General features: G+C 39.0%; 1 pseudogene; it reads right to left on the bottom strand.

The window, feature by feature from the left end:
• Window positions 1–21,346, bottom strand: part of LOC134485542 (polyubiquitin-like) — a 128,594-nt pseudogene extending 107,248 nt beyond the window's left edge.
• Between the last annotated feature and the right edge of the window lie 2,562 nt (window positions 21,347–23,908).

The following is a 23,908-nucleotide window of genomic DNA, read 5'->3' as shown; positions in this document are numbered from 1 at the left end:
AGGTCCTCAGTTGTAAGTAACTGCCTAAGTAGGAAACTGATGGCTAAGGTAAGGGGGAAAGGTACTGAGAAGAGAAATAAGTGTGGGCCCAAACCCAGCTTATCTTGCCTTGTTTAAGAGTGGCCCCAGGATGCTTTCTCTACATTTTTGGCACATTATGTGTTATGTCATACAACTAAAATGGGCACAACAGTGAACTCATTGTACATTTGTTTTAGGTAACAAATATTTCTTGTAACTATTAAGTGAGGGTAAGGTAGCACTTTGTATTTGGTTATTGGTTTGTTTGAGATAGGATCTAACTACATAGCCATCTAGCCTCTGTTGGCTTGAACTCAGAATGTTCTTGCCTTAGCTTCTTCCTGTGTTCTGGGATTACAGGTGTGACTTACTGTACCTGGCTTGTTCTTCTTACGTCTCCTCCCCACAACACCACCATTACCACTCCTAGGTAGCCCAAACCAGCCATAACTGTTCAGCCTCAGTCTTCTGAATTTTGAAATTACGGGGGGGGGGGGCAGGCAAGCTTCATTTTCTTTCATTAATACTTCATATCTTTAGGAGTTACAAATGCCATTAGCTGTATTTGGGAGCATTTTGTCAGGGTGTGATAAATGAGCTCTTTATTATTTATTGTATAAGTAATTTTCTTAGTAAATATGTGAAATGCCACTTTTGCAAAACCTGATTGTTCCTAATGAAGATAGTTCCTTTGACAAATATTAAAATTAAGAATCAAATGTGGTAGTGTATGCCAAGACCCAGTCTGAGTCAGTAGGATAACTTTGAGTTCTAGGCCATCTTTGGCTATAGAGACCCTATGTTTGAAAAACCAAAAAATAAGCAAAATTAAGTAAAGCTTACCAATGCCCATGTAAGCAGACAAAAGGAACTTTTTGATGGGGTGTGAGAGGCCCCTTAACATGTACATGGAAGTCCAGAATGAGCTGCTACTGCTGTGCCCATCAAGAAGGACACATGCTTTAGTAATCCTGTAAGTCCAGAAGCCTATTGTAAACATTCTAAATCCATGCTGCTCTATCATTCCCCTTCCATTGTAGGGAAGCCAGCTGGCAGACTGTTGTGGTATGTTGAATGGAACAGGGCAGAGTTATACTTTATAGTCACTGATTGGCTGACATTTAGTATTTTTGCCTTAATATTTCTTTACAGTTTTAGCTTACAAAACCTTTCAGTGGTTGAGGCACTTTGGGCAACTTTCCTAGAGTCATATGAAAAGAAGAAGTAAGAACTGTGTGGTACCATGAAAGAGAGCCTGGTTCCTGGTTGAACTAAGGCTAGAAATCCCGGTGACACTGAAGAGACAGTAGGCATTTTGCCTGACTCCTGGGAAACTAGGCAGATCACAAGCCCACAGCCCTCCATAGATTCATGGCCATCAGTCATAGAAGGGTAATGCCTCAAGTCCCTCCACAGGTAGAGGACATGGCCTGTGGTCTCATAGACTCAAGACAGATCTCCATTTTAATGAGGTACCAAAGGCATGGAGGCTTAGCCAATAACCTTTCCTTCCTAGATATATCACCCTTCAAAAGGTACTTAATCGCAAGTCCACCCTAAGAAGTGGGGTACGGTTTTAATCATTCACTTTTCACCATGCTGATAAATATCATAAAACCATGGACTGCCTCATTTTATTGGGATTCGCCATGGTGAGCCACAGAGAAGGCCTTAGAGTACAGAGCCAGCATCTAATCTCCTGCAGAAGGCCTCCATGCTCTCCCAACCACAGGAACCACCACAACCAAGCCAAAGCAAGCACCCCCTCACCAAGCCAAAGTCTCGCCTCAAAGGACCAGCTAGAGGCCCCCTTCTTTCCCCTTCAGCCCGGGACTAGATCCAGTTCCATGGTCCCCAACTCCATTCTCAACTCTTCTGTGGCATTCAGGGGCACCTGGATGCCTAAGAGCACAAGAACCAGACAGCCCCTGTCTTGTTGCAGGCCCAAGGAACCTCCCCAATCCCTCAGGCAGCTCCAGTGGTCCTGTGCCTCAGACTACATTTCATCATCCCCAGAGCAGTGTCCCTTGACTTCCCATACAACCACTGGTCGATGGGGTAAGTGCAGTCATCTCCCAAATCCCGCCTATTGTATCCTTGCCCTGTGGCAGAGTGGACATGGATATCACGCAACCCTACACTGGGGAATTTTACACTATTTTTAGCTGACTGATTTAAATCAGTCTCATCTGTTCAAAACTCTTTTACTTTTAAACCTTGAGGAGACTCTATTCAGAACTTAAATCTAAAACTTAAATAAGAAAAAGACTGCTAAATACAGGATTAAACAATGGAACCCTCCTTGCTTGACATATTTACGTTCAGTTCTCTTTACTCTGATCACATCTCTACCTAATATCCACATATGGCCCCACATGGGGATTTTCTGATCACTACTCAGTCACATTTCTTGTTAATAGGTGAAGAGATCTGAGGCTCACAGCTCATGAATATACCCTGTATAATAGCTAAGGTGGCAGTCCTTTGATTAAGATCTGAGCTGAGGTCTTTCATTAGTAAATCCTTTCCATTGTGTCTCTCTGTAGCGGTTGGATGGTGCCTTTAAGTAACTTTATGCTTTGTATAGACTTCTTTCTTTCTTTTTTTTCACTTAAATCCCTATAGTGTGTAGTCTTCTTCTTCTTCTTCTTCTTCTTCTTCTTCTTCTTCTTCTTCTTCTTCTTCTTCTTCTTCTTCTTCTTCTTCTTCTTCTTCTTCTTCTTCTTCTTCTCCTTCTTCTTCTTTTTATTAACTTGAGTATTTCTTATATACATTTCACGTGTTATTCCCTTTCCCGGTCTCTGGGCAAACATCCCCCTCCCCTTCTTTATGGGTGCTCCCCTCCCCATCCTCCCCCCCTTGCCGCTCTCCCCCCAACAATCTAGTTCACTGGGGGTTCAGTCTTAGCAGGACCCAGGGCTTACCCTTCCACTGGTGCTCTTACTAGGATATTCATTGCTACCAATGAGGTCAGAGTCCAGGGTCAGTCCATGTATAGTCTTTAGGTAGTGGCTTAGTCCCTGGAAGCTCTGGTTGCTTGGCATTGTCGTACATATGGGGTCTCGAGCCCCTTCAAGCTCTTCCAGTTCTTTCTCTGATTCCTTCAACGGGGGTCCTATTCTCAATTGAGTGGTTTGCTGCTGGCATAGGCCTCTGTGTTTGCTGTATTCTAGCTGTGTCTCTCGGGAGAGATATACATCCGGCTCCTGTCGGCCTGCCCTTCTTTGCTTCATCCATCTTGTCTAATTGGATGGCTGCATATGCATGGGCCACATGTGGGGCAGGCTCTGAATGGGTGTTCCTTCTGTGCCTGTTTTAATCTTTGCCTCTCTATTCCCTGCCAAGGGTATTCTTGTTCCCCTTTTAAAGAAGGAGTGAAGCATTCACATTTTGATCATCCGTCTTGACTTTCATGTGTTCTAGGCATCTACGGTAATTCAAGCATTTGAGCTAATAGCCACTTTTCAATGAGTTCATACCATGCGTGTTTTTCTCTGATTGGGTTACCTCACTCAGGATGATATTTTCCAGTTCCGACCATTTGCCTACGAATTTCATAAAGTCATTGTTTTGATAGCTGAGTAATATTCCACTGTGTACATGTACCACATTTTCTGTATCCATTCCTCTGTTGAAGGGCATCTGGGTTCTTTCCAGCTTCTGGCTATTATAAATAAGGCTGCGCTGAACACAGTGGAGCACGTGTCTTTTTTATATGTTGGGGCATCTTTTGGGTATCTGCCCAAGAGAGGTATAGCTGGATCCTCAGGCAGTTCAATGTCCAATTTTCTGAGGAACCTCCAGACTGATTTCCAGAATGGTTGTACCTGTCTGCAATCCCACCAACAATGGAGGAGTGTTCCTCTTTCTCCACATCCTCGCCAGCATCTGCTGTCACCTGAGTTTTTGATCTTAGCCATTCTCACTGGTGTGAGGTGAAATCTCAGGGTTGTTTTGATTTGCATTTCCCTTATGACTAAAGATGTTGAACATTTCTTTAGGTGTTTCTCAGCCATTCGGCATTCCTCAGCTGTGAATTCTTTGCTTAGCTCTGAACCCCATTTTTTAATAGGGTTATTTGTCTCCCTGCGGTCTAACTTCTTGAGTTCTTTGTATATTTTGGATATAAGGCCTCTATCTGTTGTAGGATTGGTAAAGATCTTTTCCCAATCTGTTGGTTGCCGTTTTGTCCTAACCACAGTGTCCTTTGCCTGAAAGAAGCTTTGCAGTTTTATGAGATCCCATTTGTCGATTCTTGATCTTAGAGCATAAGCCATTGGTGTTTTGTTCAGGAAATTTTTTCCAGTGCCCATGTGTTCAAGATGCTGCCCTAGTTTTTCTTCTATAAGTTTGAGTGTTATCTGGTTTGATGTGGAGGTCCTTGATCCACTTGGACTTAAGCTTTGTACAGGGTGATAAGCATGGATCCATCTGCATGTTGACCTCCAGGTGAACCAGCACCATTGGCTGAAAATGCTATCTTTTTTCCATTTGATGGTTTTGGCTCCTTTGTCAAAAATCAAATGCCCATAGGTGTGTGGGTTCATTTCTGGGTCTTCAATTCTGTTCCATTGGTCTATCTGTCTGTCTCTGTACCAATACCATGCAGTTTTTATCACTCTTGCTCTGTAATACTGCTTGAGTTCAGGGATAGTGATTCCCCCTGAAGTCCTTTAATTGTTGAGGATAGTTTTAGCTATCCTGGGTTATTCCAGATGAATTTGCAAGTTGTTCTCTCTAACTCTTTGAAGAATTGGATTGGTATTTTGATGGGGATTGCATTGAATCTGTAGATCGCTTTTGGTAAAATAGCCATTTTTTCTATATTAATCCTGCCAATCCATGAGCATGGGAGATCTTTCCATCTTCTGAGGTCTTCTTCAATTTCTTTCTTCAGAGTCTTGAAGTTCTTATTGTACAAATCTTTTACTTGCTTGATTAAAGTCACACCGCGGTACTTTATATTATTTGGGTCTATTATGAAGGGTGTCATTTCCCTAATTTCTTTCTCGGCTTGTTTCTTTTTTGTGTAGAGGAAGGCTACTGATTTATTTGAGTTAATTTTATACCCAGCCAATTTGCTGAAGTTGTTTTTCAGCTTTAGTAGTTCTCTGGTGGAACTTTTGGGATCACTTAAATATACTATCATATCATCTGCAAATAATGATATTTTGACTTCTTCTTTTCCAATCTGTATCCCTTGACCTCCTTTTGTTGTCTGATTGCTCTGCCTAGAACTTCAAGAACTATATTGAATAAGTAGGGAGAGAGTGGGCAGCCTTGTCTAGTCTCTGATTTTAGTGGGATTGCTTCAAGTTTCTCTCCATTTAATTTAATGTTAGCAATTGGTTTGCTGTATATGGCTTTTACTATCTTTAAGTATGGGCCTTGAATTCCTATTCTTTCCAGGACTTTTATCATGAAGGGGTGTTGAATTTTGTCAAATGCTTTCTCAGCATCTAATGAAATGATCATGTGGTTTTGTTCTTTCAGTATGTTTATATAATGGATCACGTTGGTGGTTTTCCGTATATTAAACCATCCCTGCATACCTGGGATGAAGCCTACTTGATCATGGTGGATGATTGTTTTGATGTGGTATTGGATTCGGTTTGCCAGAATTTTATTGAGTATTTTTGCATCGATATTCATAAGGGAAATTGGTCTGAAGTTCTCTTTCTTTGTTGGGTCTTTGTGTAATTGTGGCTTCATAGAAGGAATTCGGTAGCGCTCCACCTGTTTCAACTTTGTGGTATAGTTTGGATAATATTGGTATGAGGTCTTCTATGAAGGTCTGATAGAATTCTGCACTAAACCCGTCTGGACCTGGGCTCTTTTTGGTTGGGAGACCTATAATGGCTGCTTCTATTTCCTTAGGAGTTATGGGGTTGTTTAACTGGTTTATCTGTTCCTGATTTAACTTCGGTACCTGGTATCTGTCTAGGAAATTGTCCATTTCCTGAAGATTTTCAAGTTTTGTGGAATATAGGCTTTTATAGTAAGATCTGATGATTTTTTGAATTTCCTCTGAATCTGTAGTTATGTCTCCCTTTTCATTTCTGATTTTGTTAATTTGGACACACTCTCTGTGTCCTCTCGTTAGTCTGGCTAAGGGTTTATCTATCTTGTTGATTTTCTCAAAGAACCAACTTTTGGTTCTGTTGATTCTTTCAATGGTCCTTTTTGTTTCTAGTTGGTTGATTTCAGCTCTGAGTTTGATTATTTCCTGCCTTCTACTCCTCCTGGGTATATATGCTTCTTTTTGTTCTAGAGATTTTAGGTGTGCTGTCAAGCTGCTGACATATGCTCTTTCCTGTTTCTTTCTGCAGGCACTCAGCGCTATGAGTTTTTCTCTTAGCACAGCTTTCAATGTGTCCCATAAGTTTGGGTATGTTGTACCTTAATTTTCATTAAATTCTAAAAAGTTTTTAATTTCTTTCTTTATTTCTTCCTTGACCAGGTTATCATTGAGTAGAGCATTGTTCAATTTCCACGTATATGTGGGCATTCTTCCCTTGTTGTTATTGAAGACCAGTTTTAGGCCGTGGTGGTCTGATAGCACGCATGGGATTATTTGTATTTTTCTGTACCTGTTGAGGCCCGTTTTTGACCAATTATATGGTCATTTTTGGAGAAAGTACCATGAGGAGCTGAAAGAAGGTATATCCTTTTGCTTTACGATAGAATGTACCATAAATATCTGTTAAGTCCATTTGGCTCATGACTTCTCTTAGTCTATCTACGTCTCTGTTTAATTTCTGTTTCCATGATCTGTCCATTGATGAGAGTGGGGTGTTGAAGTCTCCTACTATTATTGTGTGAGGTGCAATGTGTGTTTTGAGCTTTCGTAAGGTTTCTTTTACGTATGTAGTTGCCCTTGCATTTGGGGCATAGAATTGAGAGTTCATCTTGGTGGATTTTTCCTTTGATGAATATGAAGTGTCCTTCCTTATCTTTTTTGATGACTTTTAGTTGAAAATTGATTTTATTTGATATTAGAATGGCTACTCCAGCTTGCTTCTTCTGACCATTTGCTTGGAAAGTTGTTTTCCAGCCTTTCACTCTGAGGTAGTGTCTGTCTTTGTCTCTGAGGTGTGTTTTCTGTAGGCAGCAGAATGCAGGGTCCTCATTGCGTATCCAGTTTGTTAATCTATGTCTTTTTATTGGGGAGTTGAGGCCATTGATATTGAGAGATATTAAGGAATAGTGATTATTGCTTCCTGTTATATTCATATTTGGATGTGAGGTTATGTTTGTGTGCTTTCATTCTCTTTGTTTTGTTGCCAAGACAATTAGTTTCTTGCTTCTTCTAGGGTATAGCTTGCCTCCTTATGTTGGGCTTTACCATTTATTATCCTTTGTAGTGCTGGATTTGTAGAAAGATATTGTGTAAATTTGGTTTTGTCATGGAATATCTTGGTTTCTCCATCTATGTTAATTGAGAGTTTTGCAGGATACAGTAACCTGGGCTGGCATTTGTGTTCTCTTAGTGTCTGTATGACATCTGTCCAGGATCTTCTGGCTTTCATAGTTTCTGGCAAAATGTCTGTTGTAATTCTGATAGGTCTGCCTTTATATGTTACTTGACCTTCTTCCCTTACTGCTTTTAATATTCTTTTTTTATTTTGTGCGTTTGGTGTTTTGTTTGTATAGTTTTCAAAGGGATTCTAAGTCTGTTCTGATATGCTTTTTACTCTGCACTGGCAGGATAGAATCCTGTGAGAAATCACTAAAGTGTTTTGAGGACATTCCCCAAATGATGGACATAATGTGTTGTAGATTTATGAGTTCATGTCTAATTTACTTTTAAGCTTAAGTTTTTGACGTCATCATTGATAGTTTCTCTGTTAATGCTGCAGAATATAGAGAAGTTGTGGGCTAATTTATTTTGTGCATTTTATTTTAGACACTGTTTCTCACTGATGCTCACCTGAGATGAGCAAACACCATACAATTAGCTTTGGAAACCCAATCACCTCAAACAAGGTGGTTTTTACCTACAAGTCTAGCTTTATAATTGATGACTTGTCAATACAGAACCATTGCTTCCTAATGAGTCAGCATAGTAAGGAGGACACATTGTCATTGCAAAAGTTGCTTGGAATAGGAAGAAAAACCTCATTTTTTGAACTATGCCTCATCATGTTATTTGTATCCTAATCCATTGCCCTCTTCCCTTTAGACAAAGTCTTATTTAAATAAACAGACAAGTCTTGTGGAGTGGGGAACCTCTCTATAGATAAGACCACAGAGACATCTATAAACTATTTCTTTTCTGGTGATCGCTATGGATTAGCAGAAATTTATGCTTTTATACCATGACACCTCATACAGTATAATCCTATAAATGATTTGTAGTAATTTTCCACATACTACATGGTTCTTGTTGCTATCAATGAGGTCCAAATGCTGGAGTTTTTTCCTATACTACTTTTAGGAGGAATTTGTGATATATATGTTCAGAATTTGAGTATGAATTTTCAGAATTTTTTCTACTAAAAATGTTTTATTTTATTTTACTAATATGCATGTGTATGTAGTAGGTGCTTGGTGGTGATGGTTGGTATGCACACATGTGAATGAAGGTGCTGGCATCCAGAGAATGTGTCTGAGCTCCTGGAGCTGAGTCAGGTGGTTGTGAGCTGCTAGATGTTTTTGCTTTGGCCAAACTCTGATCCTCTTCAAGAATATTATATTCTCTTCTCTACTGAAGCATCTCTTCAGTCCTGGAAAAAAATTTTTGTTCATTTTCCTTGTTTGTTTTTTGTTTTTGTTTTGTTTTTTTCTTGAACACAGGTTCTCACTTTGTGTTAGTTTTCTGTCTAAGCTCCACTCCCACAGTTACTTGGTAACAGCCAGGTATGCCTGGCACTGTAAAAGGGGATGCTTGTACCCTCCTCATTCTCTTACTCTCTTCCTTTCTTGCTTCTTGTTCTTGCCTTGCTTCCCCTCTTCCCCTTTGTCCCTTCTCTCCCCATTCTCCTCGCCCCTTCCCTCCACATGCTCATGGCCGGTCTTTACTCCTCTCCTCTTCTACTCTTCTCTCATTAAACATTTCCGCATGGAACCTTGTTGTCCCATTGTGGTTTGTCTGGACGCGAAATGAGATTTCTACCCCAACATTATGTAGTCGTGGCTGGACTGAAACACTCTTTGCTACCCAATCACATGTACAGTTAATGGCAATTTGATATATGTTCATGATAATACTTGAGTATGTGAAACAAGATTCTTGTTGGTTTGAGTGAAATATGAACGTGTACATATGAATATGCTCTCCATGTTTATGTCAGCTCAATCTAGGCTATAGTCATCATAAAGGAGGGAACCTCGATTGAGAAAATGCTTCCCCATAAGATCAGGTTTTAATCAAGTTTATAGGGTCTTATTTCAGTGATTTATATAGGAGGTCCCAGGCTGTTGTGGGTGTGGCCACCCCTGGCCTGTTGGTCCTGGGCTGTATAAGAAAGCAAGCTGAGGAAGCCAGTAAGCAGCACCACTGGTTGACCACTGTACCAGTTCCTGCTTCTAGGTTGCTACCATGTTTGGGTTCCTTTCCCAAGTTCCTTCAGTGATGGATTACCAAGTAGAAGTGTAAGGCAAATACACTCTTTCCTCTGCAACTTGCTTCAGTGTTTCATCACAGTGATAATAACCCTAACTAGGGCAATGAGTATCAATGCAAGTGTGGAGAAATGTATCACTTGCCTTGTATTTGGCCTTTTAGTAGAAGTTGTCGGGCGTTTAATTTCCGGAAAACTTGATTTGATTACTTCTAGTTTGTTCTTATTTCTTTTTTTAAACTTAATTTATTTATATTATGTATGTGAGTATACTGTCACTCTCTTCAGACACACCAGAAGAGGGCATCAGATCTCATTACAGAGCTGATCTGAGCTACCATGTGGTTGCTGGGAATTGAACTCAGGACCTCTGGAAGAGCAGTCAGGGCTCTTACACACTGAGACTTCTCTCCAGCCTCAGTTCTTATTGGTAATATAGAGATCAGTATATTTGGAAGATTCTTCAACTCCAGTTCTCATTCCTTTCGTGTGGGGTTTGCTAAAATTATGGCTGCTCTTCAGCCACTCCTCTGGAGTTGACAGATTATTCTCAGAGAGGAAAGAATCCCATTGGGGAGAAGTAGCAGGTATTTGTAAATTTTGTTCTCTTCAGATATTTATTTCACTAATTTCCACTACTTTGGAAGTGACTTTGCCTTGGGACAATGTTTTATAGAAAACACAGTTTTAGTTTCTTGTGGGGCTTGCTTTGTTTTCTGTTTTTCCTTAATTATTGACACCAAACTGACAGCCTCTTCAATGACAGGCGAGTGCTGCACCCCTGATGCATATCCATATCTTTCTCAGTGTCAGACTTGGTACCCTCCTTGTTACACCATCAATAATGATTTTCTCACTGGCTTTTCACAGCAGAAATTTTAGTGAGCATACTGTGCTCTTAAATGAATAATCAAATGAATTGTTATTATTTTTATTTCTCATTTATTTTTCTTTTATTTGTTCATTTTTTTTTAAGAACTGAGACTAGGCTTCTGTAGTTGAGGCTGGTCCTGAGTTCATTATATAGATAGGGCTGGCCTTGAACTTCTGATTCTCCTCATTGTACCTCCCAGACACTGAAATTAAAGGTGTAATACACCATACCTGCCTTTAAGTTTGAAGATATATTTTATTATTTGTAGAGAAATGGCAAGAGGACACTGTTCCCAGCTTGCCAGCTTGCAGGCAACCTAGGGTGTTTGTCATTCTTAGCAAACTGAGACCAAGGAAGCAGACTTTCTCAAGCAGAGAATCCTGGTGCTCTGCCAAGTAAGCTGCAAACCTGAGGAAGAGACCTTCCTGTTGCTTTTCCCATGAGAAAGTAACTTTGTTTATAGTGTAATAGACATCTTGATGGGAAGCATGGTGGTGAGCAGAAGCAGAGAGAGCAAACTGGATATACAACATTCTTTACCTCTCAAAGTTTCCCTCCTGGGACATGCTTCTTGCAGCAAGGCCATACCTCTTAATCCCTTCCAAATAGCACCACCAGCTAGGTGTCTAAATATCAGAGTCTGTTAGGACATTCTCATGCATATGACTACATGTTGTTACATTTAATGACTGCCACATACACATTTGCAGAATGTTCAAATCATTTGCTGTTAAAAGTATGTGTATAGATTCAGAGTTTCTTTGAACCAGTCATTATGCAATAGGAATTTCTTTGGCTCTTAAGGGATGAAGACTAGCAAATAAGCCTCTTAAGGAGAATTTATGAGATACATCTGGCAATTCTGGGCTTGATATGGAACACACCATGGAACACTCTGGTACCAGCCTAGAGCAAATTTAAGAGCAAAGTCCACAGAATTAGAAATTTATTCTCAGGGCCTTTTACATAGGCCCCTAAAACATTTGAATTGTCTTTCTCACTCTAGGGATTTAGCTGAAAATGTCTGTTTGTCTTTAGCCATTTTTCATGTATATAATATGTCGTTAATACAAATGTCAGAAAGAGAAACCAAATCAAAAGGCATTTCAAAAACTAAGAATCATGTGTGTGGAAAAAATGTGTTTTAAGATTAAAGATTCTTACAAATCTTACCAAAGCTAGTTTGACTTTGATAGTGAAGGCTTCATATAATAGTCTTTGATATAATCTTAGAGAATTACAGAAAGCAATGTAAATATTGCATTAATTTATGAAAGTTAATACAGTGGTGGCCTAACTTGTACCTGGAAAATTTAACTTTGTGCCTCTTTTGATACAACAATGACTTAACTAGTTAGTGCCTAGGCTGGAAGCTTGAGACATGCCAGGATCTGGTAATCTTGGTGTTGTATAGTACAGTTAAGTGTTGCATTAAGAATGCCAGTGTTTTCTGTCCTCTGACCTTGTCTTCCCTTCCTGCCCTCATGGCTCTGCTCTTGTCTGCCTGCTTCTACCCAGTCTCCAGGCCCTCACCACCCCCAAACCTTCTTACCCCTGATCTCTTGCATGTAATCATTTCTCAAGAGCACATCTTGGCTTGGGTCTGCAGTAAGTAATACTTCCTTAATGTATTTCGTTTCAACCTCATGTATTAAATTTGTTATCACACTAAGAAGTCCCTTATGTAGATCTTTTAATGAAGTTCTTGGGGGTGCATTTTGCTTAGTAGATGTATTATACTATGTGTGTTTTCTTGAGTTGTTTGTATGACACAGTTTAAGAATCATTTTAGGTCAGATGATGAAGGAAATATTTTAATACATTGTTTAACTAATTAATGGTAATGAGTAAGTGACAGTTGGATTTATTGAAGTTTTATGCAAAGAGGATATTAAGTGTTATTCAGGAGCGCATAGATTCCCCATTTACCCCTCTTCAAGTAGAAAGTTGGAAAGTGTTTAAATATGAGACTAAAAGTGTAGGGAGGATGTTCTCTGGACAGACTGCACTGATAAAGCAACCTGAAAATAACACATTTTGATAAGGTTTACTTGGGATTATACTTTTGTCTTTCATTAATTGGACATTTGAGTTTTCAACTTTCCCATTTCCCTTGATAAAATATCAATGAAGAGTAGGTTATGGTATAAAACTGATTTATTTTCTTCTCTCCATACAGAATCTCTGCCTACCATGAGGAGGTGTTGTTGGAGGACAAAATCTGAAAATCATGGCTGGGAAAAAGGATGTGTTTTAATGAATAAAGGTATTTACATATCAAGATAATTTTTGTTCATTTTAGTTTACAATATGGCTTCAGGTAGAATATATTTTCACTGCTCAAAAATTCTAACCTTTAAAGTTAATTTTACTCTCAAAAATTTTGTTCAGAAGAAGTAGATATTCTTGCACAGAACAATTTAATATATTTTTGTTTAGCTCAGCATTGCTAGTAATACTGAGAATTAGGAAAAACATATAAGTATCTAGTATAAAGTGTTATTAGTCAATCATCTGTATATAGCAAACCATTTTCTTTTTATGTTTCTAATTTTTGAAAAATACAAAGAATATAAAAAAAATTACTAATCAGTAAAAGTACGTTGTTTGCAGTTTGGACAAATATACCACCAGTTGTCACCTATAACTTCACTTTAAAGGCAAACTAATCTTTACTATATTAATCTTGCCAATCCATGAACTTGGGAGATCTTTCCATCTTCTGAGATCTTCTTCAATTTCTTTCTTCAGAGGCTTGAAGTTCTTATCATACAGGTCTTTCTCTTGCTTGGTTAAAGTCACACTGAGGTATTTTATATTATTTGGGACTATTATGAAGGGTGTCATTTCCCTAATTTCTTTCTCTCCTTGTTTCTCTTTTGTGTAGAGGAAGACTACTGATTTGTTTGAGTTAATTTTATACCCAGCCACTTTGCTGAAGGTGTTTATCAGTTTAGTAGTTCTCTGGTGGAACGTTTGGGATCACTTAAGTATACAATCATATTGTCTCCAAATTAAGATATTTTGACTTCTCCCTTTCCAATCTGTATCTGTTTGACCTCCTTTTGTTCTCTGATTGCTCTGGCTAGAACTTCAAGAACTATATTGAATAAGTAGGGAGAGAGTGGGCAGCCTTGTCTAGTCCCTGATTTTAGTGGGATTGCTTCAAGTTGCTCTTCATTTAGTTTAATACTTGCTACTGGTTTACTCTATATGGCTTTTACTATCTTTAGGTATGGGCCTTGAATTCCTGTTCTTTCCAGGAACTTTATCACGAAGGGGTGTTGTATTTTGTCAAAGTCTTTCTCAGCCTCTAATGAAATGATCATGTGGTTTTCATCTTTCACTTTGTTTATATAGTGGATTACGTCGATGGTTTTCCGTGTGTTAAACCATCCCTGAATCGCTGGAATGAAGCCTACTTGGTGATGATGGATGATTGTTTTGATATGCTCCTGGATGCAGTTTGCAAGAATTTTATTGAGTATTTTTTGTTGATATTCATAATGGAAATTGGTCTGAAGTTCTCTTTTTTTGTTGGGTCATTGTATGTTTTAGGTATGAGAGTAATTGTGGCTTCCGAGAAGGAATTCGGTAGTGCTCCACCTGTTTAAATTTCATGGAATACTTTGGATAGTATTGGTATGAGGTCTTCTATGAAGGTCTGATAGAATTCTGCACTGAACCAATCTGGACCTGGGCTCTTTTTGGTTGGGAGACTTTTAATGACTGCTTCAGATTCAGTGCAATCCCCATCAAAATTCCTAGAGAATTCTTCATAGAGCTAGACAGAAAGATTTGCAAATTCGTCCGGAATAACAAAAAAGCCCAGGGAAGCTAAAACTATCCTCAACAATAAAAAGACTTCCAGGGAAATCATTATCCCTGAACTCAAGAAGTATTAGAGAGCAATAGTGATAAAAACTGTATGGTACTGGTATAGAGACAGACAGATAGACCAGTGGAATAGAATTGAAGACCCAGAAATGAACCCACGCACCTATGGTCACTTGAGTTTTCACAATGGAGCCAAGGAAAAAAGATAGCATTTTCAGCACATGATGCTGGTTCAAAGGGAGGTAATCATGTAGAAGAATGTACATCTATCCATTCTTATCACCCTGTACAAAGTTTAAGTACAAGTAGATCAAACCAGATACACTCAAACTTACTGAAGAAGAAGTGGGGAAAAACCTCGAACATATGGGCACTGGAGAAAATTTCCTGAACAAAACACCAATAGCTTATGCTCTAAGATCAAGAATCGACAAATGGGATCTCATAAATCTGCAAATCTTCTGTAAGCCAAAGGACACAGTTGTACGGACAAAATGGCAACCAACAGATTGGGAAAAGATCTTTACTAATTCTAAGACCAATAGAGGGCTTATATCCAAAATATACAAATAACTGATGAAATTAGACTGCAGGGAGACAAATAACCGTATTAAAAAATAGGGCTCAGAGCTAAACAAAGAATTCATAGCTGAGGAATGCTGAATGACTGAGACACACCTAAAGAAATGTTCAACATCTTTAATCATAAGGGAAACGCAAATCAAAACAACCCTGAGATTCCACCTCACACCAGTGACTGGCTAAGATCAAAAACTCAGGTGACAGCAGAAGCTAGTGAGGATTTACAGAAAGAGGAACACTCCTCCATTGTTGGTGGGTTTACAGACTGGTACAACAATTCTGGAAATCAGTCTGGAGGTTCCTCAGAAAATTGGACATTGAACTACCTTAGGACCCAGCTATACCTCTCTTGGGCAGATACCCAAAAGAGACGCTAACACATAACAAAGATACTTGCTCCACTCTGTTTAAAGCAGCCTCATTTATAATAGCCAGAAGCTGGAAAGAACCCAGATCCCTTCAACAGAGGAATGGATACAAAAAAATGTGGTACATCTACACAATGGAATACTACTCAGCTATCAAAAACAATGACTTTATGAAATTCATAGGCAACTGGATAGAACTCGAAAATATCATCCTGAGTGAGGTAAGCCAATCACAGAGAAACACACATGGTATGCAGTCATTGATAAGTGGATATTAACCCAAATGTTTGAATTACCCTAGATGCACAGAACACATGAAACCCAAGAAGGATGACCAAAATACGAATGCTTCACTCCTTCTTAAAAGGGGCACAAGATAACCCTAGGGAGGGAATAGGGAGGCAAAGTTGAGAATAGAAACTGAAGAAACACCCATTCAGAGCCTGCCCCACATGTGGCCCATACATATACAGCCACCAAATGAGATAAGATGGATGAAGCAAAGAAGTGCAGGCCGACAGGAACTGGATGTAGATCTCTCCTGAGAGACACACCCAGAATACAGCAAATACATAGGCGAATGCCAGCAGCAAATCACTGAACTGAGAATGGGAACCCCATTGAAGAAATCTTAGACAGAACTTAAAAAGCTTGAAGGGGCTTGAGAACCCATATGAACAACAGTGCCAACCAACCAGAGCTTCCAGGGACTAAGCCTGTACCCAAAGAGTATACATGGACTGACCCTGTGCTCCAACTGCATAGGTAGCAATGAATAGTCGAGTAAGAGCACCAGTGGAAGGGGAAGCCCTTGGTCCTGCCAAGGCTGAATCCCCAGTGAATGTGATTGTTGGGGGGAGGGTCGTAATGGGGGGAGGATGGGGAGGGGAACACCCATATAAAAGGTGAGGGGGAGGTGTTAGGGGGATGTTGGCCTGGAAACCAGGAAAGGGAATAACAATTGAAATGTAAATAAGAAATACCCAAGTTAATAAAGATGGAGAAAAAAAAGCAAACTAATCAAAATAGTGTAAAAAAACATGAAATTTTATTCGTAAGTGTGCTGGGACTTTGAAGTTATTTTGTGGCAGGGAGTTGTACCTACTGTTTATTGGAATGTCTTTTCTTGGTTGTAGGATGAGCACCTGGCTGCCTTGTTCCAGAAGCAGGAGGAACCTGTTTGTTCTGTTAAGCAGGAGGATGGGACACTGCAATATTTAGAGGAATTGCTACTATATTAATGGTTAGAGATGTTGAGTGCTTTTTACTGGTTTTGTGCCCAATTTTATCATGAACTTTATAGATTAAGAAAATTTTGTTTTAATCTTCAATTACTTATAGTCTGACTTATTTGCTTTTCTGTGGCTATAATGAAATACCATGACCAAGTCAGTTTTTGGAAGAGTTTATTTTGGTTGGGCTTCTATGAGACCATCATGGCAGGGCACTGAGAGATCACATGTTAAACCCCAAATATGAAGCAGAGAGAGTGAACAGGAAAAGGGCTAGTCTATATACTAGCCTCAGAGCTAGCCCCTAGCAAGGTATAGCCTGTAAAGTCACCACCAGGTTTCAGACTTTTGAGCCTATGGGAGATATACTCATTCAAACCACCACATTTCCCTCCCAGGCTCCAAAGGCCATTGTTATAATATGAAGTATATTTAATCCTACTTCAGAAGTCCCCATGGTCTCCCACAGTCTCGATAAAACCCTGTGAATTTGAAAAGTGAATTAATTTCAACATACAATGGAAAACATATATATTACTATTTCCTAAAAGGAGGAATGGGGGCATATTCAGAAAACGCTGGACCAAGAAAGACTGATAAGGCAGCATGTAAACATCAAGTCCCCTAGGTCAGACTTCCCACCTCTGGGTCATGGCCCATTTACAGGGGCTCCCTAAGTCCATCTGTAAACATATATTTACATTATGATTCATGACAGTAGCAAAATTACAGTTATGATGAAGCAACAAAGATAATTTTATGGTTGGGGTTCACCACAACACAAGGAATTGCATTAAAGGGTCACAGCTATAGGAAGGTTGAGAACCAGGGCTCTAGCTTAATATCTGAAATCAGAGGCTTAGATGGCACCATCCCTCCATCTTTCTGCCTGTAAAATATATCTCTTCCAGACTGGTTCTATCCCATGTAAGCAACTCTCCTTGGAAGAAATCACAGCTTTGGCGCTTCCAACACCTTGGAGTCTGTACAAGTATCCCAGGCTTCACTTCATCTCTCAAGGTCTTCATGCAGGAACTCAGGATTATGGTTGACCCTGAGGTCCTTTGGGGTGCATGCTTGTGTTTTCCTAGAGAAAGATCTGGTTTTTTTGCTTGAGAAAGGGTACATACATAGCAGAGAACATTTTTAGATTTGACAAAGAAGGTCAGGAAAGGGCCATAATTGTCAGTCTAGAAAGGGTATCACCGAGTTACCCCTTTGTGTTGGTTGCCTCTTCTACCAGCTCTACCTACTCTTGCTGGGTCTAGTCTCTGGAATGAATGAGTAGTTTGTCCTGTGGGTTGGTGAAGATATTTGGAAATTTTAATTTTTATATAGTTTTAGCTATGAACTCCCTGTCTGAAGACTCATCTGCTGTGGTGATTTGAATAGGAATGACCACCATAGGCTCATATGCTTGAATGCTTGTCGTATAAGGAGTGGCACTATTAGGAGGTGGGCCTTGTTGGAGTATGTGTGGCCATGTTGGAGGAAGTGGGTCACTGGGAAAGTGGGCTGTGAGGTCTTTATATTCAAGCTATGACCAGTGTCGACACAGTCTCCTGCTCCTGCCTTCAGATGAAGATGTAGGACTCTCAGCCCCTTCTCCAGCATGATGCCTCCCTGAATGCTGCTGTGCTTCCCGCCATGGTGATAATGGACTAAACTTCTGAGAGTGTATGCCAGCCCAATGTCAGTTTTCCTTATCAAAGTTGACTCAGTAACAGTGTCTCTTCACAGCAATAAAACTGTAAGACACCTATTCACCTACTTTTTTTTGCCCAGTGAGAATGTTCCATCTGTTTCTGGCCCCCAATTATTTATTTATTTAATTAATTTTATTTTCTTTTTTTTTATACCAAATAATTTCTTTCTGAGTTTTCATTTACCCAATCTAGATTTATTCCTTTCTGATCATTTTAGCACTTGTCTTTCTTTATTGAGTATTACTACCCAAATTTTTCTTATTTTGAGTCTTCTTGATGGTCATAGTTGTGTACGTTTGCCCCCAAATGACAGCAAATTGCTATCAATATGTATGTCAGTGTCATTTTTTTTAATCCATGCAGTTGACTGATACATATTTGTCATTTAAGGTATCTTCATATATTACTGTGCTTGATTGCCTGGTTGTCTTCATACTGGTTTAGATGAATTCACCTTGTTTCTCTGGGTCCATGGCTAATCAATTAATTAATTAACTAATCAGTTAACATGAGTACACTGTAGTGGTCTTCAGACACATCAGGGTAGGGCATCAGATCCCATTACAGATGGTTGTGAGTCACCATGTGGTTTTTGGGAATTGAACTCAGGACCTCTTATCCACTGAGCTATCTCTCCTGCCCAGGTCCATGCCTCTTAAGGTATGTGCAATATTAGCCCTCTTTAGTCCTTACTATAGTTCCTTGTTATATAGACACAAGGTAAAGCTACATTTTCATTACTGTATTAATTGTACTGTTGTTGTCTCTGTGATGACTGAATCTAACTATTTTATTTATTCGTTGAATTAAAGTTAAGTACTAATCAATCAAGATATTTGACTAAGGAGAGCAGATCATACTGTTTATAATTACAAGTTTTGCTGGTAAAGTGTTACTTCAGAGTGGATCCTGGTACAGCTTTTAGAGTTAGCCTATAGAAAATGCAAAAATTTTCTTCACAATACCTTGGCAAATTTAATTTCTTAGACTTTGGTCATATATACTCTGAGAAGCTAAGAATGTTAAAAACAAAATCACTGCTTTTTATATTCACTACTTAAGAAACTCTTCAATTTTCTATATCACCTTATGTGGGGGAAAGTGAAGGAGGAACAGATTGCAGTGGTACTATTTTAATTCTTATATTTGGTCTGAAGTTTCTTTTATCTTTGTTTCCTTCTGGTGTTTGTTTTAGGACATTAAGGTCCTTTCAGGTTCTTTCACTAGTAGGGAGGGGCTGACTGTACAAAGACCCTTGGTTTTTGTGTTTTGAGCCCTTTAGGTCTTTTGACTGTCCTGTATAGCCTTCATCCTGTGTATTGATCTTACACAGCCTGCAGTGTAAGCAGTTGAGAGAGCTGGTCTTGCTGCCTGTGTCCTGTGCCCTGTTTAGAAGTGGAGGGATGTTGGAAATCAAAGTGTGCATGGGAAGGTTGACTTGGGAGAGAGATGCCTAGACCAGCCCATTGTTATCTGGGAGAAAGCTTTGGAAAGATACCTGCTGTGTTTTCAGTTGCAAATTTTCAGTTGTGAAGGCCTCATCTCAGGCAACCTTGACTTCCTGTCCTTTTTTTTTTCTCACACTCAGGGAACCACAACTGTGTTGTGGCATTGGCGCCACCTTGTGTCCCAGCTCAGGGCTGGTGTGGTATCTCTGGTTGCCTAGGTTTGCTTGGGGCTTGGGCAGGGAGCATCTCAGTTAGCTCTCTGTACACCCTTTAGACTCATGCTTAATTAACACCCTGAAGCAGCTTTAGAGTGAAGCCCTAGTTGTTAATATTCAGTGGACGGGGGTGGATTTCTGTATCCGGCTACTTTGGTTCTAAGCCAGACATGGGTTTGTCAATTTGTTACTAAAATTTCCAACACTAACAGCCCATGTAAAAGAAACACAATCCAAATATTTTAATTATAAGTTATATGCCTAGATTGGGCATATCTAATACAATACTAACTTATTTCCCAATTCTAAGACTCCTTATTACTTCTGGTTTCTCCCAGCCACATGATTCTGGTGCATAGTGGCTTCCTTCTCTCCCCTTCCTTCATTCTTTTTCTCCTTCTACCTGCCACCCCCTCCTGAGCCTCAAGTACCACCTTTCCTATCCAGTACCCAATCATAGACTCTAACCTTTTATTGACCTATTAAAGTGGAGAGAAGGTTCACATAGCATCACCTAAGTACATGATGCTCTGCTTGTGGGGTGGGGGCAATCCCTCTTGAGGAACCAATATGAACAATAATATACAAGCAGCATCAAGCCAAACCACTACAGTTTACTCGTAAGATCTCAGTTTTTAGTACAAAATCCTATTGGATTATTATGTTAGTTGTTTAAATGTGTATCTTACTATATTTCTTACACAGCTGTTTTCCAAATGTGGGTTTGTCTGGTGTTCTGTACCAGCATAGAGTATTCATAGTTAACAGTGTATTTTCTTGCCACCAATACATGAATCTTTGTTGGATATGCTAAAGAGTCATAATGGTTTTACACAGGAAAGCTAATTGTCAGAATTTTGTTTTGTTTTTGAGTCAGGGTTTTCTGTATAGCCCTGGCTGTCCTGGAACTCACTTTGTAGACCAGGCTGCCTTCAGACTTACAGAGATGTGCCTACCCTCTGTCTCTGAATGCTAGGGTTTAAGTCCTGTGCCCAGCTTGATATTTTTCTTTGTCATTCTCTCTCTCCCTCTCTCTCTCTCTCTCTCTCTTTTTTTTTTTTTTTTTTTTTTGCCCCAGTCAATGGATTTTATTTGGTCACAGGGTCACAGGCCAGGTATGGCTCCAGCCTTATTTGACCTTCTTCTTTGGGGCTCAGGTTGTTGGAGTGGCCGAACTTCTTGTAGCAGTTGACTACGCTGTGTGCAGGCATGAGTAGCACTTGTGGCAGATCATCTTGTCACAATTGTAATTCTGGACGAGGTGATAAAGGGATGACTCGATGATGCCACTGTGCAGACGCAGCACCAGGTGCAAGGTTGACTCTTTCTGGATGTTGTAGTTGGACAGGGTGTGGCCATCCTCCAACTGTTTGCCAGCGAATATCAGCTCTGCTAGTCAGTGGGATGCCTTACTTGTCTTGGATCATTATTGATGGTGTCACTGGGCTCAATCTCAAGAGTAATGGTCTTGCCCATTAGGGTCTTCATGAAGATCTCCATGTTGGCATCTGCTACTTGTTGAAGAGAAAGAGTGGTTTGGGGTTTTTGGGTTTTTTTGTTGTTTGTTTTGTTTTTTCTTTTAATACTTAGATCATTTTGTTCACTTCTCGGTGTTTGTTGAGGGCTGCTATAATTTGCATTTTAAATACATTTACCTGGATCTTCAGTGCTTGCTCTGTCCTTTATGTTAACAGGCAGGTGTACTTTGATTTGGGACTGAATAGACTTTATTTTAATTGTTTCCAGTCTGTGTTCTTCTTTCACTGGCCTTTTATGAGTCAGTTTTTCACAGAATTGGCTGTCACAATGCAGGAAAGATTCGGCCAGAGCTTGAGATAGGTAGAAATGGGTGGCAGTTTTAGGACCTGTACTATCATATTTTGGAACACCAGGGGGTTTATTAGAAGTACTATTATTATAATGTAGTGTTATACTAATAGTTGGGTTATAATAATCCTTATTAACAATCTCTGGTTATTCTAAGTCAGTAATTTTCCTTATGAGAAAATATTTGCTTTCATCTCCATAAATATAATAGTAATGTGGCAGAACTAGTAAGAGCTAATAATGAAATAAGAGCTAATAATGTGTATATAGACTGTTTTTTGTGAACTACTTTTTGAAATATGTCGAATTATAACAGCAGTATTGTTGGTATCAGGAATTGCCTTGAGCAGCAACACCATTTGGTAACTGTTGACATGGCAACAGCCCTACTTTCCCAGTATTCCTTTGGTCCAAATCCCAACTCCATGTGGGAGTAGTTATGTCATATTCCAAATGAAAGGCAGACTTCTTCTGCCCTCATGCTCTCTCATCTCTTCATTCTTTTCTCTTCTTTCTCTTGCCCCTTTCCCTTGTCTTGTTCTCCCATTAAATCTCACCAAGTGGAACTGTGTTAGTTTTGTGTGCTCTATTTGGATGGGTGTGGTGGGTATTTTATTACAACGAGATTTTAATAACAACAAGTATGATAATTTAAGAGCTTGGAAATCAGACTGACTGGAAATAAATTCCAATTTGGGCACTCACCAGCTGTTGAACTTATATTACTAATATAAAAGTTGTGGGTGATAGTAATTTTTCCCTATAGTGTTGTGAGAATTAATCTAACTCCTTGTGTTTTATTACTTATCAAGAACATTGAGTAGTAGTAGCCATTGTAATTGTTTCATTAAATAAAATGTGTAGAGTTGTGCAGAATGGAGTTTATCAAAGCTAAATAGGTGAAACTACACATAACTAAGATGTATAATAAGATTATCTTATAAAATTATAATCTTAAAGGAAGAAGGTTAGAATGTAGAATAGGAAATAATGCTATGCTATTGTTAGAAGTGATTTAACATTCTATCAGAAAACTGAAGAAATGGAAATTCATCTATTGAGGTGGTGTACAATCCATAATATATTCTACATTATGTTAACATTATTCTTAAATGTGATTTTTTAAAAATAACTAAATATGATTTTAATGAGAAGAATTAGTTTGGGTTTGAATGCTCTTTTTTTCCGTTTAGGCAATATGTCAGTATTGAGGGCACCTAGACATCAGAGCTCTGGAAGGCATGTTGATGCTGTTTTCTTCTTTGTCTCCTGGGTGTAAGAAGTATAACAGATCTTAACGATCTGTATTTTTGTTTGTTTAAAAAAATTGATACATGAGAGAGAGAGAGAGAGAGAGAGAGAGAGAGAGAGAGGTAGGGAGTGTCTGTGTGTCTGTGTGTCTGTGTGTCTGTGTCTGTGTGTGTGTGTGTGTGTGTATCTGAAATGATAACAATATATTCTTTGGAAAGTGTTTTGTTTTTTCTCAATTTAATTTATTCATTTGTACAAATTGGCTACCCTTTATTATCACAGGTATAGGGAAATTAGAATAGTACTACTTTAGTGTACGTTGAAATATACAGAGAAGTGTATCTTAAAGTGAGGACTCTGTTATCTCACATAGATGAGAGTTTCTGGATGTTTTCTATATCTTTTTATTGCTCATTAAGGGAAATTTTCCGCTACAGTGTGTCTTTAAACTTTCTCTTCTGTTCAAATAACTCCTCCCTTAATGTAGGTAAACATACTAACTTCTGGGTTTTGGATAATTCTATATCATTGAGTTGAGTCAACTGGGCAGTCTGTTTTGCAAATGAAATTTCAGGTTTATATGTGTACTACTTATTAGTATTAGAAGCATTTATTTAGCATTTTTCTTTAGTTCTTTCTGGACAAGATAGCTACATTTGAAGTTTCGTTTGAAAGTCAGTTTTTCTCTTATGTGAAAATACTAGAAAATTCTAGATTCCCAACAAGGCTTTATTTTTGTTCTAGGTAGTTTTGACTCAGCTCTGAAAGGGATTTTTTTGAATGTAAAGGAATTGATTTTAGGCTAGGGATACTTACCTTCTGGTCTATTGTTCTTTTGTCTGGCTTATGTAGTGAGGCAGGAGAGCTTGTGTGTTACATGTCTCTTTGTTCTGAGCCCCCTGCTCCCTAAATATATTTATAACTACTTATACCAGAATTACAAAAGTCTGATTGTAGTTTTTTGTCTCATTTTCTTCTCCTACA

The sequence above is a fragment of the Rattus norvegicus genome, chromosome 2, assembly GCF_036323735.1.
Source record: "Rattus norvegicus strain BN/NHsdMcwi chromosome 2, GRCr8, whole genome shotgun sequence".
NCBI classification, from domain to species: Eukaryota; Metazoa; Chordata; class Mammalia; order Rodentia; family Muridae; genus Rattus; species Rattus norvegicus.
The sequence above is the reverse complement of the archived record's forward strand: the minus strand, read 5'-3'. Positions and strand labels throughout refer to the sequence as shown.